This window comes from Eleutherodactylus coqui, unplaced genomic scaffold (assembly GCF_035609145.1).
Source record: "Eleutherodactylus coqui strain aEleCoq1 unplaced genomic scaffold, aEleCoq1.hap1 HAP1_SCAFFOLD_120, whole genome shotgun sequence".
NCBI lineage: Eukaryota > Metazoa > Chordata > Amphibia > Anura > Eleutherodactylidae > Eleutherodactylus > Eleutherodactylus coqui.
Window position 1 is genome coordinate 419,558 of NW_027102320.1, and position 7,382 is coordinate 426,939.

A 7,382-nucleotide genomic window follows, 5' to 3' on the forward strand; every position below is an offset into this window, starting at 1 on the left:
TCCTTATTTTTCTCCTAATGCACCCATGAAAGTCAATGGAAATTAACGGAAAAGCCGCGAAAACGCGGCGGAAAACGCGGGAAAAACGCCGCAAAAATGCTGCGTTTTTCACGCACGAAAATCGCAAACGCCAGTGGGTGGGCGCCCTAACCCAGCATGAAAGTTTTAACACTATGTGAATGTAGCCTAAAGGAGATGCCTATAACCAGATACAGTATGTTGAGTAAGAGAAACAAAACCAGCAGTGAAGTAGAACAGGTTTTATTTCTTGTCATCTTATACATATTCTATTATGTGACACCATAACACTGTTCTGAATACCACAATAATTCATAGCTAAAATCCACATATGCGTTTATTTTAGCTGCAATGGAGGACTACATTATGGAATTACATTAAACACATTGGTGTGGTCTCTTTGAGCATCTCCACTTCAATGGTACAAGAAACAGTAGATATGGGAACTTCAATTGCAGTGTCAAAATGTCATTATTGTCCTAAGGCTGCAAGGAAAATAAAAAAGTTATCTTAAAATGCACATTTAAATGAAGATCACAGATCACATAGGCTATAGGTTGTATATAATTCTAGTTAAAGGCACCAATGATGGAAACTAATGATGTGATGAATCATAAAGATTCTCGAGATCAAGAGTTTAAGGAGTTGATTGGTCTGATGGTCTGCCAACAGTAGTATCATGCTCTTTATTTTAGACCATACATATATTGCAGTGTGTGTAGGAGAGGAAGGGTTGGAGGCGCCATCATACAAATAGTTAAAATACATCAGATTATTTTTTGAACTCTTGGGCCCTCAACCACCATAGACAGTCTATCACCAAGACATACCCATTTAAATTAGGAGAAACAAGTCAGCAAGTGCTCTTACATAAACCAACTGTCCCACTCCAAACTCCCATTTGGTTCTTCTGTAAAAAAAAAAAAAAAGCCCTGGCCCCAAGTACCACTCAACTGGCCGTCATGTGATCACATCAACAGACAAAAAGAATGGTCCCAGTCAACCAACCAGTTAAAAAAGAAACTCAGTTGAAGGATATGTTTTCTATGGTGTCTCAAACAGGGGGTTGTGTTGCTTAGGGCTGAGACTCAGCATGGTAATTATCTTCCTCCCGCTTAATAATATTAAATAAGTACTGAAATTGAGATGGAGAAGTCATATTGCAGAAACAATACATACCTTTTACCAGCTCGCATGAGATCAAATCCTTCATTGATCTTTTCTAGTGGTAGCTTATGTGACACTAGTTTGTCCAAATCAAACTTTTTTGCATTATAATCTGAAACCAACTGTGGAACAAACTGTTTACTTTTCACACCTAAAAAGGAATGACATATTTTAGTTAATGAATAGAACATGTGTGGAATCAATGTGTGGCACATGACACATACAATAAATGCTAGTAATATCACATAAGCAAAGAACTTCTTTAACCATTACTATGGAGGACTCCCTGTCCAGAATTAACACATTATAACTAGAGATGAGCGAACACCAAAATGTTCGGGTGTTCGTTATTCGTAACGAACTTCCCGTGATGCTCGAGGGTTCGTTTCGAACAACGAACCCCATTGAAGTCAATGGGCGACCAGAACATTTTTGTATTTCGCCGATGCTCGCTAAGGTTTTCATGTGTGAAAATCTGGGCAATTCAGGAAAGTGATGGGAATGACACAGTGACGGATAGGGCAGGCGAGGGGCTACATGTTGGGCTGCATCCTAAGTTCACAGGTCCCACTATTAAGCCACAATAGCGGCAAGAGTGGGCCCCCCCCCCCTCCCAACAACTTTTACTTCTGAAAAGCGCTCATTAGCATGGCATACCTTTGCTAAGCACCACACTACCTCCAACAAAGCACAATCACTGCCTGCATGACACTCCACTGCCACTTCTCCTGAGTTACATGCTGCCCAACCGCACCCCCTCCCCCCCACAGCGCACACCAAACTGTCCCTGCGCAGCCTTCAGCTGCCCTCATGCCACACCACCCTCATGTCTATTTAGAAGTGCGTCTGCCACGACGAGGGACCGCAGGCACACACTGCACAGGGTTGGCACGGCTAGGTAGCGACCCTCTTTAATAGGGGCGGGGCGATAGCCCACAATGCTGTACAGAAGCAATGAGAAATACAATCCTGTGCCACCGCCATCAGGAGCTGCACACGTGGGCATAGCAATGGGGAACCTATGTGCCACACACTATTCATTCTGTCAAGGTGTCTGCATGCCCCAGTCAGACTGGTTATATGCACCTTAACAGTAACCGCGTTGGTGGTAATGTGGTGGTGACTGCGGACCTAGTACCACGGTTGTATTTTGTTGGTTTTCGGAATGTGGCCAGGATTAAGTGGGCCGTGGCGGGGGGATGGTGGGGGGGCTCTCTTGTAGTGTCGGTAAAGGTGAAATTCTTGGACTGCCGCCAGACGAACCAATGCAAAGGCATTTGCCAACAATGTTTTCCCTGTTGGAGGAGGAGGGGGATGTTTTTGAGGCACTACGTGTCCTCTCCACGTGTCCGTGGTTATATGCACCTTAACAGTAACCGCGTTGGTGGTAATGTGGTGGTGACTGCGGACCTAGTACCACGGTTGTATTTTGTTGGTTTTCGGAATGTGGCCAGGATTAAGTGGGCCGTGGCGGGGGGATGGTGGGGGGGCTCTCTTGTAGTGTCGGTAAAGGTGAAATTCTTGGACTGCCGCCAGACGAACCAATGCAAAGGCATTTGCCAACAATGTTTTCCCTGTTGGAGGAGGAGGGGGATGTTTTTGAGGCACTACGTGTCCTCTCCACGTGTCCGTGGTTATATGCACCTTAACAGTAACCGCGTTGGTGGTAATGTGGTGGTGACTGCGGACCTAGTACCACGGTTGTATTTTGTTGGTTTTCGGAATGTGGCCAGGATTAAGTGGGCCGTGGCGGGGGGATGGTGGGGGGGCTCTCTTGTAGTGTCGGTAAAGGTGAAATTCTTGGACTGCCGCCAGACGAACCAATGCAAAGGCATTTGCCAACAATGTTTTCCCTGTTGGAGGAGGAGGGGGATGTTTTTGAGGCACTACGTGTCCTCTCCACGTGTCCGTGGTTATATGCACCTTAACAGTAACCGCGTTGGTGGTAATGTGGTGGTGACTGCGGACCTAGTACCACGGTTGTATTTTGTTGGTTTTCGGAATGTGGCCAGGATTAAGTGGGCCGTGGCGGGGGGATGGTGGGGGGGCTCTCTTGTAGTGTCGGTAAAGGTGAAATTCTTGGACTGCCGCCAGACGAACCAATGCAAAGGCATTTGCCAACAATGTTTTCCCTGTTGGAGGAGGAGGGGGATGTTTTTGAGGCACTACGTGTCCTCTCCACGTGTCCGTGGTTATATGCACCTTAACAGTAACCGCGTTGGTGGTAATGTGGTGGTGACTGCGGACCTAGTACCACGGTTGTATTTTGTTGGTTTTCGGAATGTGGCCAGGATTAAGTGGGCCGTGGCGGGGGGATGGTGGGGGGGCTCTCTTGTAGTGTCGGTAAAGGTGAAATTCTTGGACTGCCGCCAGACGAACCAATGCAAAGGCATTTGCCAACAATGTTTTCCCTGTTGGAGGAGGAGGGGGATGTTTTTGAGGCACTACGTGTCCTCTCCACGTGTCCGTTCCATGTAAGCAATAGTAGCACTCAAGACAGGCCCCAGTAACAATTCTGAAGCAGCAGTATAGCGGGAGCGCAGTCTTCGTTCCATGTAAGCAATAGTAGCACTCAAGACAGGCCCCAGTAACAATTCTGAAGCAGCAGTATAGCGGGAGCGCAGTCTTCGTTCCATGTAAGCAATAGTAGCACTCAAGACAGGCCCCAGTAACAATTCTGAAGCAGCAGTATAGCGGGAGCGCAGTCTTCGTTCCATGTAAGCAATAGTAGCACTCAAGACAGGCCCCAGTAACAATTCTGAAGCAGCAGTATAGCGGGAGCGCAGTCTTCGTTCCATGTAAGCAATAGTAGCACTCAAGACAGGCCCCAGTAACAATTCTGAAGCAGCAGTATAGCGGGAGCGCAGTCTTCGTTCCATGTAAGCAATAGTAGCACTCAAGACAGGCCCCAGTAACAATTCTGAAGCAGCAGTATAGCGGGAGCGCAGTCTTCGTTCCATGTAAGCAATAGTAGCACTCAAGACAGGCCCCAGTAACAATTCTGAAGCAGCAGTATAGCGGGAGCGCAGTCTTCGTTCCATTTCAGTAGCCTTAGTATAGCCAAGGCACAAGTGACATTTATGTAGCTAAACTGTAGGCCAACCCCACACACCTTTCTGTACCATGAGTGCAGGCGAAGAACATAGAAATTACTATGATTACACTGTAGGTGAGGGCCCCAAAAAATTGGTGTACCAACAGTACTAATGTACCTCAGTAAAAATTGGCCATGCCCAACCAAGATGGCAGGTGAATCGCTTTGGTTAATGTGGCTTAAGTGGTAACTAGGCCTGGAGGCAGCCCAGTGTAACGAAAAATTGGTTCAAGTTAAAGTTCCAACGCTTTTAAGCTAATTGAAACTTATAAAAATTGTTCTGAAAAATTATTTGAGTGAGCCTTGTGGCCCTAAGAAAAATTGCCCGTTCAGCGTGATTACGTGAGGTTTCAGGAGGAGGAGCAGGAGGAGGAGGAGGAGGAATATTAGACACAGATTGATGAAGCACAAATGTCCCCGTTTTGGATGGTGAGAGAGAACGTAGCTTCCATCCGCGGGTGCAGCCTACGTATTGCTTACGTATCGCTGCTGTCCGCTGGTGGAGAACAGAAGTCTGGCGAAATCCAGCCTTTGTTCATCTTGATGAGTGTTAGCCTGTCGGCACTGTCGGTTGACAAGCGGCTACGCTTATCGGTGATGATTCCCCCAGCCGCACTAAACACCCTCTCCGACAACACGCTAGCCGCAGGACAAGCAAGCACCTCAAGGGCATACAGGGCTAGTTCAGGCCACGTGTCCAGCTTCGACACCCAGTAGTTGTAGGGGGCAGAGGCGTCACCAAGGATGGTCGTGCGATCCGCTACGTACTCCCTCACCATCCTTTTACAGTACTCCCGCCGACTCAGCCGTGACTGGGGAGCGGTGACACAGTCTTGGTGGGGAGCCATAAAGCTGGCCAGGCCCTTAAAGACTGTTGCACTGCCTGGGATGTACATGCTGCTCGATCTACGCACATCCCCTGCAACATGGCCCTCGGAACTGCGCCTTCTGCCACTAGCGCTGTCGGCTGGGAATTTTACCATCAGCTTGTCCGCAAGGGTCCTGTGGTATAGCAACACTCTCGAACCCCTTTCCTCTTCGGGAATCAGAGTGGGCAGGTTCTCCTTATACCGTGGATCGAGCAGTGTGTACACCCAGTAATCCGTAGTGGCCAGAATGCGTGCAACGCGAGGGTCACGAGAAAGGCATCCTAACATGAAGTCAGCCATGTGTGCCAGGGTACCTGTACGCAACACATGGCTGTCTTCACTAGGAAGATCACTTTCAGGATCCTCCTCCTCCTCCTCAGGCCATACACGCTGAAAGGATGACAGGCAATCAGCCGGTGTACCGTCAGCAGCGGGCCAAGCTGTCTCTTCCCCCTCCTCCTCATCCTCCTCATGCTCCTCCTCCTCCTCCTGTACGCGCTGAGAAATAGACAGGAGGGTGCTCTGACTATCCAGCGGCATACTGTCTTCCCCCGCCCCCGTTTCCGAGCGCAAAGCAGCTGCCTTTATGGTTTGCAGGGAATTTCTCAAGATGCATAGCAGAGGAATGGTGACGCTAATGATTGTAGCATCGCCGCTCACCACCTGGGTAGACTCCTCAAAATTACCAAGGACATGGCAGATGTCTGCCAACCAGGCCCACTCTTCTGAAAGGAATTGAGGAGGCTGACTCCCACTGCGCCGCCCATGTTGGAGTTGGTATTCGACTATAGCTCTACGCTGTTCATAGAGCCTGGCCAACATGTGGAGCGTAGAGTTCCACCGTGTGGGCACGTCGCACAGCAGTCGGTGCACTGGCAGCTTAAAGTGATGTTGCAGGGTGCGCAGGGTGGCAGCGTCCGTGTGGGACTTGCGGAAATGTGCGCAGAGCCGGCGCGCCTTTACGAGCAGGTCTGACAAGCGTGGGTAGCTTTTCAGAAACCGCTGAACCACCAAATTAAAGACGTGGGCCAGGCATGGCACGTGCGTGAGGCTGCCGAGCTGCAGAGCCGCCACCAGGTTACGGCCGTTGTCACACACGACCATGCCCGGTTGGAGGCTCAGCGGCGCAAGCCAGCGGTCGGTCTGCTGTGTCAGACCCTGCAGCAGTTCGTGGGCCGTGTGCCTCTTATCGCCTAAGCTGAGTAGTTTCAGCACGGCCTGCTGACGCTTGCCCACCGCTGTGCTGCCACACCGCGCGACACCGACTGCTGGCGACATGCTGCTGCTAACACATCTTGATTGTGAGACAGAGGAGGAGGAGGAGGAGGAGGGTGCTTTAGTGGAGGAAGCATACACCTCCGCAGATACCACCACCGAGCTGGGGCCCGCAATTCTGGGGGTGGGTAGGACGTGAGCGGTCCCAGGCTCTGACTCTGTCCCAGCCTCCACTAAATTCACCCAATGTGCCGTCAGGGAGATATAGTGGCCCTGCCCGCCTGTGCTTGTCCACGTGTCCGTAGTTAAGTGGACCGTGGCAGTAACTGCGTTGGTGAGGGCGCGCACAATGTTGCGGGAGACGTGGTCGTGCAGGGCTGGGACGGCACATCGGGAAAAGTAGTGGCGACTGGGAACTGAGTAGCGCGGGGCCGCCGCCTCCATGATACTTTTGAAGGACTCCGTTTCCACAACCCTATACGGCAGCATCTCAAGGCTGATGAATTTTGCGATGCGGAGGGTTAACGTTTGAGCGTGCGGGTGCGTGGCGGCGTACTTGCGCTTGCGCTCGAACACTTGCGCAAGCGACGGCTGAACGGTGCGCTGAACTACACTGCTGGATGGGGCCGAGGACAGCGGAGATGAGGGTGTGGGTGCAGGCCATGAGGCGGTAGTGCCTGTGTCCTGAGAGGGGGGTTGCATCTCAGTGGCAGGTTGGGGCACAGGGGGAGAGGCAGGGGTGCAAACCGGAGGCGGTGAACGGCCTTTGTCCCACCTTGCGGGGTGCTTGGCCATCATATGTCTGCGCATGGTGGTGGTGGTGAGGCTGTTGGTGTTGGCTCCCCGGCTGAGCTTTGCGCGACAAAGGTTGCACACCACTGTTCGTCGGTCGTCAGGCGTCTCTGTGAAAAACTGCCAGACCTTAGAGCACCTCGGCCTCCGCAGGGTGGCATGGCGCGAGGGGGCGCTTTGGGAAACACTTGGTGGATTATTCGGTCTGGCCCTGCCTCTACCCCTGG

At 50.9% G+C, this 7,382-nt stretch overlaps 1 long non-coding RNA gene across 1 annotated transcript; it reads right to left on the reverse strand.

The window, feature by feature from the left end:
- Positions 1 to 245: 245 nt before the first annotated feature.
- On the reverse strand, positions 246 to 1,451 carry LOC136601742 (uncharacterized). The gene is made up of 2 exons (XR_010789477.1): positions 1,198 to 1,451; positions 246 to 503 (listed from the first exon to the last, which is right to left on the reverse strand). It is a non-coding gene; the product is annotated as an uncharacterized lncRNA (long non-coding RNA).
- Between the last annotated feature and the right edge of the window lie 5,931 nt (positions 1,452 to 7,382).